The sequence below is a fragment of the Heterocephalus glaber genome, unplaced genomic scaffold (genome assembly GCF_053883595.1).
Source record: "Heterocephalus glaber isolate CG9 unplaced genomic scaffold, H.glaber_assembly_v1.0 deba00001004, whole genome shotgun sequence".
NCBI lineage: Eukaryota > Metazoa > Chordata > Mammalia > Rodentia > Bathyergidae > Heterocephalus > Heterocephalus glaber.
The window spans coordinates 1,968,661-1,979,459 of record NW_028258179.1 but is presented as its reverse complement, the minus strand read 5'-3'; the positions used below and the strand labels follow the sequence as shown (position 1 = coordinate 1,979,459).

Here is a 10,799-nt window from a genome sequence, read left to right as displayed (position 1 = left end):
ATGGTTTATAATATATGTTGATATACATATACACTGCAGAATGGCTAAAGCAAGCTATTAAGCATCTGCACTAACTCACATACAGTAATGCCTCAATTTACAAATGCAAATAATTCATTTAACAAACAAAAGCATTCAGCAAAATTTTGCTTCTATTTGCAAACTCTGCATCAGGTGACAAACAGAACCACAAACACAAACACAGCATCTTCCCCCAAATCATAAGACAGATTAAGTTCATAAATCGAGATACCACTGAAAAAAAAAAAATCAAGGTACCACTCTACTTATTTTTTGTGATGAGAATATTTGAAATCTCTCTCAGCAATTTTCAAGTAATCAATAATTATTAACTGTAGTCATCGATATGTACAACAGAACTCTCGAACTTATTCCTCCTGCATAGCTGAAATTTTATGTCCTTTCACCCACATAGATGCTACTTTAAATCATGAACAAGTTAAAAACATCAACAGCTTTTGGCCTTTTTGATTCTTCCTGTGAACGTTAGCAGAAAAAAAGAAATGCTATGATCTGAATGCCTGTGTTCCCCGAGAACTGGTATGTTGAAATCTAATCCCCACTGTGGTGACATTAGGAGACGGGACTTTTGAGAGGTTATTGGGTCATGAGGGCCCCCTCATCATGAATGGGGTTAATGTCCTCATAGAAGAGATCCCAGAGAGCTGCCCAGGGCTTCCCACCATGGGAGGAGACAATGAGAAGTGAGCCCTCACCAGAACCTGCCAGCACTTTGATACTGGATTTCTCAGCCTCCCAAACTGTGAGCAATAAACTTCCCTTGTCTACACCCAGCTAGTTTACTGTATTTGTTATAGACACTCAAATATATTAAAACAAGGAGAGTCACAATGTTAGAGTCACAATGTCTTTTGAAATGCTGGTATCAGATCAACTACCCCTGGGAACAAGATAATGTGTCCCAATCAGTTAGAGGTGTAGAAGTTTATATGTGAGCAGATTCTTACCTTATATTTTTCTTTTTCTTTTCTTTTCTTTTTTTTTTTTTTTTTTTTTTTGGTACCAGGGATTGAACTCAGGACTTTGTGCTTGCAAGGCAGGCTGTGGAACCACTGAGCTAAATCCCCAGCTGAGATCCTTACTTTAAAGCAAGCTCTCTGACCTCTGTTTTGGGAGCCTAATCTCAAGCCTGGCCTTCCACAGCACCCTTGGGAGAAAGGACATTCCTTTTTTGAAGGATTAGGGGCCACAGACCACCTAAGCATTGGTCAATGGCAAGATTACACATTACATCTCTGTATCCTGTTAGTTACTAAACATAAATATCTTAGTAAAAACTGAAGAATATTGGTGTTTTAGTCCCATTCCTCATTACTGGGACAAAATACCCAACATCTGAAACTTAAAGGAGGAGAGGTTTACTTTGGCTCATGTTCTAGAAGTCCTTTCATGGTCAGGAGCAGAGGGAGCACCTGAATGGAGGAAAACTGCTCACTTCATGACAGGCCGGAAGCAGAGAGTCAGGAAAGGAGCCAGAAAGTGAGATATCCTTCAGGGTCACATCCACAATGACCCGCCTCTTCCTGCCAGGCCCCCCCTCCTCATAGCCAGTCCTTTGTAGTGCCCCATAATGCAATCACCTGCCACACACAGGAGTTTTGGGGGCCATTTTTCATCTAACCCATAAGAGCTGGCAATGGTTGAAGGCATTTGCTACAAAATAGCAAGCTAAAGAGACAGTTTAGCATCCCCTTCTTTATCTCTATTTCATATCAAAGCACTGGCAAGTTCTCCCATTATATCTGAAGACAGTAGAGATTACTATCTTGATGCTGGAAGACAAGAATAAAGGAAAGGAAAATGTTGATATTTCTTGACAAATAAGAGCAATATGCATCAATACAAGCCCAACAATTGGTGTTTGTTCCACTCACCCCTCTTACTGTTACAAAACCTTTAAACAATTGCTCCTACACCATCCCTAACACAAGCTAACATTGTCCTTTTTTAAAAACCAACAGTGCAACTGAGTCAGGTAGCTTTCTAAAACCACAGCTTACTCCTAAAGATGTGAAGTCAGTGCATTTTGCCCAAACTGTCTTGTTTTGTCTTTCATTTCATAAATAATTTCAGTACCCAATAAGATTTACTCAATTTTCACAGAATAATCACTTCTTAAGGGTTTAGCCATCTGAACTCTAACCTGTAGTTTTTCTAACTAAAACTGGAACCAGAAGTTGAAATTGCTTTTCTTAAACATTGGCTTTGCCAGCGGAAAAAAGTAATGAACTGGAGGATGTGTAGATTTTAGGTGCCTGAAGAGGGTGTGGATCCCTGTAAGATGGTTTTCTGCCTGCCCACAGATCCTCTGGCACATACTACTTAAAAAGGCATGGTACCCAGGCATGGTGGTGCACACTGTAAATCAAGGTCTTTGAGAGGCTGAGGCAGGAGAATCACAAGTTCTAGCCCACCCTGAGCAACTTAGCAACTTCATGAGACCCTGTCTCAAAATAAAAAGTAAAATAAATAAAAGGACTTGGGATGTAGCTCAGTGCAAAGGTCCTGGGTTCAACCCTCTGTACTCCCCAAAAAGAAATCATGGAATACAAGAAATCCATGCTTGGCAGTCTGCCTGGTATTATCAATTAAGGGAAAGAGATTACTTTCCACCAATGAGGACAGTGGGATTTTGGGAGTGAGGATGGAATGTGTGCCCACCTGGGCAGATGCTGTGACAAAAACTTCCAGACAGAGTGAGGGGCCCCCAGAGTTCTAGAGAACTGGTCACCCCCCCTGTGCCCACCCACCCACTGCACAGCTGGCCTCCACCCTGGAAGGAGGTAGAGTCTCAGATACCTGAGGGCCTTGCAGATCTGAGAAGGTGCCTGACCAGCATCCAGCATACGTCTTCTAACCCACGCCACCTGGGTTTAAGGTAAAGAGAAACCCTTTCTCCCTTAGATGTGCAATAGTTTCTTATTCCCAGAGATCCCTTTCATTGAAAGTAACTCCAGAGATATTTTGTTCCTGGTCCCAGATTTCAGCTGTTCTGGGATCTTCTCTTGCAAGCACTGACCCCAAGAGCATCCTGTTGGCAGCCAGTGAGTAAAACTGCAGCTGTGCAAAGCCTGATGACCCCTCATCTCTTCCCCTGAAAAGGAGAGGCTGGATAAAGGAGGGAGGACCATTGCTGGCGAGTGTCTTGCCCGCCCCTTCCTGCCCAAGTTCCATGAGCTGGTGGGATGCAGCACGATGGAGACAGAGAAGGCCCCGGGCCAGGACCCTGATTCCTGTCCAGCTGCCAAGCACCCTAGACCTGCAGCTGACCTCGGGGCCGGCAGCTCTCAGAGGCAGGGCTGACCTGTGCGCGGAGGCGGAAGGTTAGCAGCACGCTCCAGCACTGCAGAACCACCAGTTGGGACAAGGATGTCACCGGATATTCCCAAAGGGACTCCTGGGTGGGGTGAAATCCCAGGCTGAGGGTCACTGCCACGGAGCTTCTGGAGCAGCTGATGAGTAAGAGGTACAGCGTCTGATGTCCTGAAGATTTGGATTCTCTGTCTCTCTCTCTCTCTCTCTCTCTGTCTCTCTCTCTCTCTCTGTCTCTCTCTCTCTCTCTCTCTCTCTCTCTCTCTCTCTCTCTCTCTCTCTCTCTCTCTCTCTCTCTCTCTCTCCCTCCAGCCCTCTTATATGAAATTTTAGACTTGAGACAAGATCCAAGTCATAAGTTGCCCGGAGTGGACTTGAACTTGCAACCCTCCTGTCCTGGCCTCAGAGCGCTGGAATCGTAGCTGTGGGCCGCTCTTCATGGCTCTCGCCCCGGCATCCATTCTCCTGGCAGTTACTGGGGACGTTATGGAAAATGCAAATCTGCCCAAATCGGTCCTATAATTAAAGCTCATCAGTGGTTTCCGTCAAAGCCCAAGCCCGTTACCAGATCCTCCCATCTCTGTTCTTGATCTCCTAACGCCTTCCGCTTTCCTCCTGTTCCCCACACACGGAGCGGTGGCGGTAGCCCTCATCCCTTGGCGCACTCTTGCTCCCTCTGCTTGTCTTCCACACCAGTCCTCAGTGCGGCTCCAAATTCACACGCGCCTCCTGGGAGCGCCTCCCTTATTGCATTTACAGCATTTGACCACCAGGTGGCAGCACGGGGCCATGGTTAAAAGCTCCCTTTCTGGAGTCAAGCTGCCTAAATTTAAATGACAGCTCTGCCAACAGCTAATTCAAGGTGCCTCGTTTTGTCACTTACTGCCTCTGTGTGCCTCCTTTTCCTTATCTGTAAAACAGAGATAATAAAATCTACTTCATAAGATGTATATGTGAATTGCCACAGACTGTGACTCATCTTTCTCATTTGAACACGAGTAGCAGAATCTGCTTCACCAGACTTTCAATCCTATCGTAGAGGTTCCATACTTCCCAAATCCTGGCCATTTGTGATACCCCTGAGAGGTGCTTGTTTAACCCTTTGCCTTTCATTCCCTTTCAGAGGGCACTATCTGGAGCTCAGTTCTGATCACCCACTCGCCTGTTGCAAAGCCCTGTCTGGTTCACTGTTGTCTAGAGATGAAGTCTGAAGGCCTTGACCCTGCCGACAAGGTCCGCCGGGCTCTCGGGACTGAGGCCACGTCACCCTACCATCCATCCTGCCCTGAGCACCCTTCCCTGCCCCGCAATCTTCTCCCACGCATCGCTGTGTTTTCACCGTGGTTTTCTCCCTGGAAGGCTCACACTCCTCTCTGACTGGCAAACCCCTACCTTCTTTGGCACTCAGCTCATGAACTGGCTTCTTGTTTTGTTCACAATGCTGGGGGCCGATCCCAGGGCCTTCCTCATGCTTGGCAGGTGCTGCACCACTGAGCAACATCCCATCCCAGACTTGTTCTTTGATAAAGATTTTCCTCCTCATCACTTCTCCCCCAACACCCAAATTACTTTCTACATTAGAAATTGTAGAGCTCTATTGTACAATGGGACCACTATGGTTAATAACAGTGCATTCTTGGAGAGAAAGCAAATCGTTGCACAGTCTCACAATTATTAGTGTTGCTGTCTGGCTTTTATGAAAGGATTTTCATAGAGTCACTGCAATTTGATTCATTGCTTTATGTAAATACATCATGCTTCCTCCATTAAAATGACCATGATGGGAGCCAAGAATAAAAAGAGATTTGACCTTAAAAGTTCAATATGCTATATTTGATAAAGCAAGAATCTAAGCATAGTCCAGTGGTGGGTTAAAGATGGCTGTGAGTTTCTTCTCACTGCCCTTTCATGGAAGGAAGAGATCACATCCAGACATGATCTGTGACTATGCAGACAGCGAGGGATCAGCCCTTCTGCCCCTCCAAGAGCCTGGAGATCTCCAGCCCCATATGGCATCTGAATGACAGCAAGGGAGCTGGGCAGGAGACCCACCCACCCGGCAAGCCTATTGGCCCACAGAAGTGCTGGGGATAATACAACAGCCCATTGCTTGGGGGCAGTAAATGTTGGGGTGCTTTGTATTACAGCAATACATAACAATAACAGTCATTTCTAATGTCATGACTTAGTTAATTCTAATTCAACTAATTAATTCGTTAATTTCTAATAAATTTTCTGAAGAACCTTATTTTCCGCTCATACAACTACCCTGAATTTTGACTGCACAGGGCTGTTTTATGCTGGTCTAGAGTCTGTACATGGGGAATAGACACCTTAGCAGACCCAGTATGTCTAGACAAGGCAAAAACAGATGCCCCTAGGCAGGACAGGCAATTCTGGTCCTTCTCTGAACCCACGGCCGGGGAAACTATCAGAGCCCATTAAATTACCCTGAATTGCACATAAGTCCCTTGCAACTTGATTCAATGTCCACCATTTCCATTTTCTATGGAAGATGGAGAAAAACTGGAAGCCTGATGATAACTCTTTACATAAAGAAGGTATTAAATTTCTCTTAGAAATGTATTTGCTTGGGGGGGAAATGGCATTTAATTAGATTAAGTATAAAACAATCTTCTGAAATAAAAATACCTATGTGCTTAAATCTAAATTTGAGATTATAGCCACAAGTGAAATCTACATGTCTAGCTGACCAAGTAACAAGCCGTGATTGATCATAAAAAAAACCACACAAGGTCATCACTTCCTGGTGGCCAGAAACCAGACCTTGACGGCTAAAATACATCACACACATCTCTGAGAACTTTTGCATTCTAATTGCACTACTGCCTGCTTTAGAGAAGGAATAAAGCCAAACTGAGGGTAGTCATGGATCACTTGTTTATTCATTCATTTGGTCAATGAGTCCTTGTTCATTGCTTTTCCTCTCACTAGCTCTGGAGATACAACATTAGTAATCATAATTGCATAGTAGGCCACAGGTAAATCAATCTCCAGAGAAATACTGTATTGGCCTGCAACTGGGATAAAATACCTGACACCTAGAACTTGAAGAAAGAAAGATTTATTTTGGCTCACAGTTTCCATGAGTTCAGTCCATGGTTGGCTGGCTCCAAGACAGAAATGGCACAGTAGAAGGAGATGGTGAAAAGCTGCTCACTTTATGGCAGCCAGGAAGTGGAGAAAAAGAGAGAGAAGGGAGGAGCCAGGGAGAAGAATGCACCCTTTTGGGTTACACTGCCCAGTGACCCTGGTTTTCCCCACCTTGTAACAGCACATTCATCTATGAACTCATCAGTGATTTAGTCCACTGATGAATATAACACCTCCATGATCACCTTTCAAAAGCCTCACTTCTAAACACATGAGACATTTGGGGAAGATTCTAGATTTAAACCATTATGGATACTGACACCCACTATATTTGTTTCATCTTGCAGCTGTAACAATTACCACAAATTTAGTGGCTTCAAATACAAATTTATTACCTTATTGTCCCGGAGGCCTAGAGTCTAAAATGAACCTCTACTAGAAGTTTGGGTATCAGCAGGAACACACACATTCCTGAGCCTCTAGGACAGGGTCTATTTCCTTGCCTTTTCCAGCTTCTGAAGGCTTTTCTTGGTTTATGACCCCTTCACAGCAATCACATTATTCCAACACTGCTTCTATCATCCATCAGCTCCTCTGACTCTGACCCTTCTCTGTCCCTATTTTAAGGATCATTGTGATTACATTCGACCAAGTCAGATATTTCATTATAATTTCCCCATGTCAAGATCCTTAACTTAAGCACATCTGCAAATCCCTTTTGCTACAGAAGGTACCATATTCCCAGGTTGAGGGGGTCACAAGTAAGCATCTTCATTGTCACTATTCTGCTGCCCACAATCACTCAGCATGCAACATGCAGCAGGCACAGGGGAGAGCCCAAAAATGTTTACAGCTATGCATGACATGTAGAAAAGGCAGCAGGATGAAAAACATTTTCATCTCTTGTAGATTCCGGCAGCAGCACTCCAGGAATTCTGATTATTTAAACCTGCAGCAGTGCCCAGAAATCTGCATTTTATGTAGGCTCTAAGGTGATTCCACAGCAAAAAGCCAATGAACAGCATCTGAGAAATACCACTCTAGATAATAACAAATGCTGTGAAATACTCCATGTGATTGAATATAGGGCCATCAGCATATTTAAATCTCTAAGGGGCTTATCGTGGGAACTTATCACTTTTTGATATAAGCAAAAACCGGGAGATTAATTTATTCAGAGTGTCATGTTTTAGTTTACCTTAAAGGGCAAATACCGATTTACTTATGGCTGTGAAGAGCTTGTTTAAGTCCCACAGACAGGCATGGAGTGACTTAACAGACAGGCGAGGCTTAACTGACACCAAATTCAGGTGGGTTCTATTTGGAAGATGTGAAATGAATGCAAGTTTACATAAAGTGGTAGAGATCCAGACATGTACATTTTTTGCAGTGCGGTTCATCTCAGCACCAAACCATAATTGTCTAAGAAAAAAATAACAAGAGATAGAAATCCACTACAATCTCTTAGCAACGTTTCAATTATAGGGAAACCAATTATAAGAGCCAGAGAAAAACAACCTTCACATCTTCACCCCTCTTCTCACCAGGGCCCCTCTGTATCAACTCACTGGAGTGGCCCTGTCTCTCTGCACACTTTCAGAACATTCCCCAAACTCCCAAAGAACTCGGTCAAGACTTCCTTCTCTCAGGACCTCACCTATTGTCCTACCCGATCTAGTCCTTTCCTGTCATCCATACCAGAAATAGATGTTGTCTTTCTTGGCTTCTTTCAATTCTCCACTCAGAGATCTCATAGGCAAACTCAAAATCTTGGAGTTCAGGGGAAGATGTGCGCATTTATATATGATAATATTTACCTACGTAACATAGTAACATACGCTGATCACGGGTACTGACGTCCACTTTTGGGGCATGGGACTGACCCCCTTTCAGCAGTGCGATCAGTGAGACGCTCTGGCTACCTGCAAGAAAACAAAGAATCTTCCATGTTATTTATTAATGTTGGATTACAGCTGCACACACAAACATGCACCAATTCAACAGAATATTGCAAACCAGTTTGAAGACAAAGAGTAGTAACTATCGACTGAGTTAATCATTTAAGAAGCCATTCTGCTCACTGTAAATGTCGTGTCTGGGGAAACGGCCATAAAGATCTGCTATAGCAAATTATTAAGGTCCCCATTCCTTGGATCTGGTGCACTCTACTCTTGTGCTAGGTGCCCAAGGGTCACACAGAAATGCTGGATGATTCCCTAGTGGGCCATGAACCCTTATTTTGCAGAATTATTACTCAAGTGATTAACATTCTTCACTCATTCCTCTCTACACCAAGACGTGTGTGGAACATCAAAAAAATGTTCCAGCCCAAGGATTACCATGGCTGACATCCCTTCAAAGGCAAACAGTTCCCACCAAAGAGTAAAATATGAAAAGAAAATGTGGGATACCACCTAAAAGATATACACACAGCTTTCAATAAACAATTTCTGCTATCAAATACTTCATAGAAGTAAGTTTGAAAAAGAAAAAGAATGCTTGGATCACAACCCAGGGAAAGGCATAGTTCGTAAGTCCTCACCCTCTCCACCAACCTAACCCACAGAATGGGGACAGTGGCAGCAAGGACACTGAGGCCAACCTTCATCTTCATCACCGCTGCGAGCTAAGCCTATGAGGACCTTCTCCTGAACTCCAGCCAACTGGCCCTGACTAAAGAGGACCACGAGTTCACAACGCCCACACACAACAATCCATATGGAAACATCAGCTGGCATCTATCCATGATGCAGAGCCCGACCGGGGTTTGCTGTTGTCTCTACCTGTAAAGTTCAGGTTCTGGAGAACAGGTTCAGTGTTAAGAAACGTAGCTGTGGTGATGGGATGGGAGGCTTAGCCAAGAAACAACCAAAGAAAACAAACATCTTTTGAGTGGAGAACATGAACCAGGAATGTGGTTGTGAAAATATATAAATTTTTATAAACTATTTTTTAAAATACGGTGTTTTCTTTACCAAAGAAAGCCACTAGAAAAGCTATTGCTGTCTTCTAAAAATAAAGAAAAAGGGTTTATCTAACACTATGTTCTTTAGTTTGTTAGTCATCGAGCACTTTATTTCACATACATATAGACAATTTTTTTCAAGGGCGAAAATAAGAATAGAGGAATAACAAGGAAAGAAAATAAAGTCAGAAGTGAGATTCACACAGAAAAAAAGGATTCTGTGAAGTCTTAAGAGGCATTTTAAATTTCTGTTTTCTAACTCCAGTAGTATTTGCACACACCAATATGCTCACATGTTAAAGAAAAGTGTTTCACTCAATAATGGGCTGCATGTACAGTGGTGGGCCCAGAAGATTAGATCAACTAGCAACATCAAACAATCTTAGCTTGTGTGAGTACTCTATGATACTCACACAATGACAAGAATCACCTGCTGGTGCATTTCTTGGAATGAATCTTCAGTGTTAGGGGAGCGTGATGATAAAAATACAGAGTTCTGATCTGCATGTTGGAGACAGATCTTAGCATAGAATGATATAGAAGCAAAAGATTAAACATCTCCAAGATCTCAAAGCAAGAAGTTGTAGCATGTCTCAGAGGAACTCAACTCATTTTCACCTGTATGTGAACGGAGAATGTCTTTGCTAGCAGGTATGACCTGGAGGCAAAGTGATACAAGAGAAGAAAAATGATTCCTAAATATATATGAAACACGTTTAAGGGCTGGAGGTGTAGTTCATTAGTAGAGTGTATCCCTAACACACACAAGGTTCTGGGTTCCATATCTAGCCAAGGCAATCAACCAGTCAATAAATAATGAGAGAGGAGAAAAGTTTCCATTGGAGAATTTATGTGGATCACCTAGAACTTAACTTTTCTGGATTGCCAAAAAATGAGACAGTGAAGAGCTATCTTTATGGATGAGGGGGAGGCTGGCGATTTATTACAGTGCATACGAAGTTCATATTTTCCAATTTTACCTACCTCTCTTTGGCAAAATCCACAATTTATTTTATTTTGAGAACTTCTTCAGCCGATTTTTCACCGTGCATCAGAATAAGGTTGGAGAAAGTTTGGAATAAATGAGGGTAGAGAGATCTTTGAATAAAGGCAGCCATGGACACTTTCCCAGCCAGAGGGAACCCGCTCACAATAGATCAATAAGAGCAAAAGATGCTGAATTCTGGAAGTCCCAGGAAAGAAAATGAATGGCCAATGTTTTTCTTGGCTGAAGTGATTTGTTTGATTATTTGCTTGCCTGCTTGTTTTTTTACTTTTTAAAAAATTTTTATTAGTCCATGTTTGCAGTACATATGTTTACATACCTTGTGTGGAGCTGGTACATGTGCATAACACATCTTCCTTG

At 43.0% G+C, this 10,799-nt stretch overlaps 1 long non-coding RNA gene across 13 annotated transcripts in view; it reads right to left on the bottom strand.

Moving 5' to 3' along the window:
- The window catches only part of LOC101716033 (uncharacterized), a 76,199-nt gene that overhangs the window by 19,038 nt on the left and 46,362 nt on the right, over positions 1 to 10,799 (bottom strand). For 12 of the 13 annotated variants that reach the window (XR_015450551.1, XR_015450549.1, XR_015450548.1 and 9 more), the window contains one exon: positions 8,286 to 8,390. This is a non-coding gene — a long non-coding RNA (uncharacterized LOC101716033). The remainder of the gene's footprint in view (positions 1 to 8,285; positions 8,391 to 10,799) is intronic. The other variant, XR_015450555.1, reaches the window with a different exon arrangement.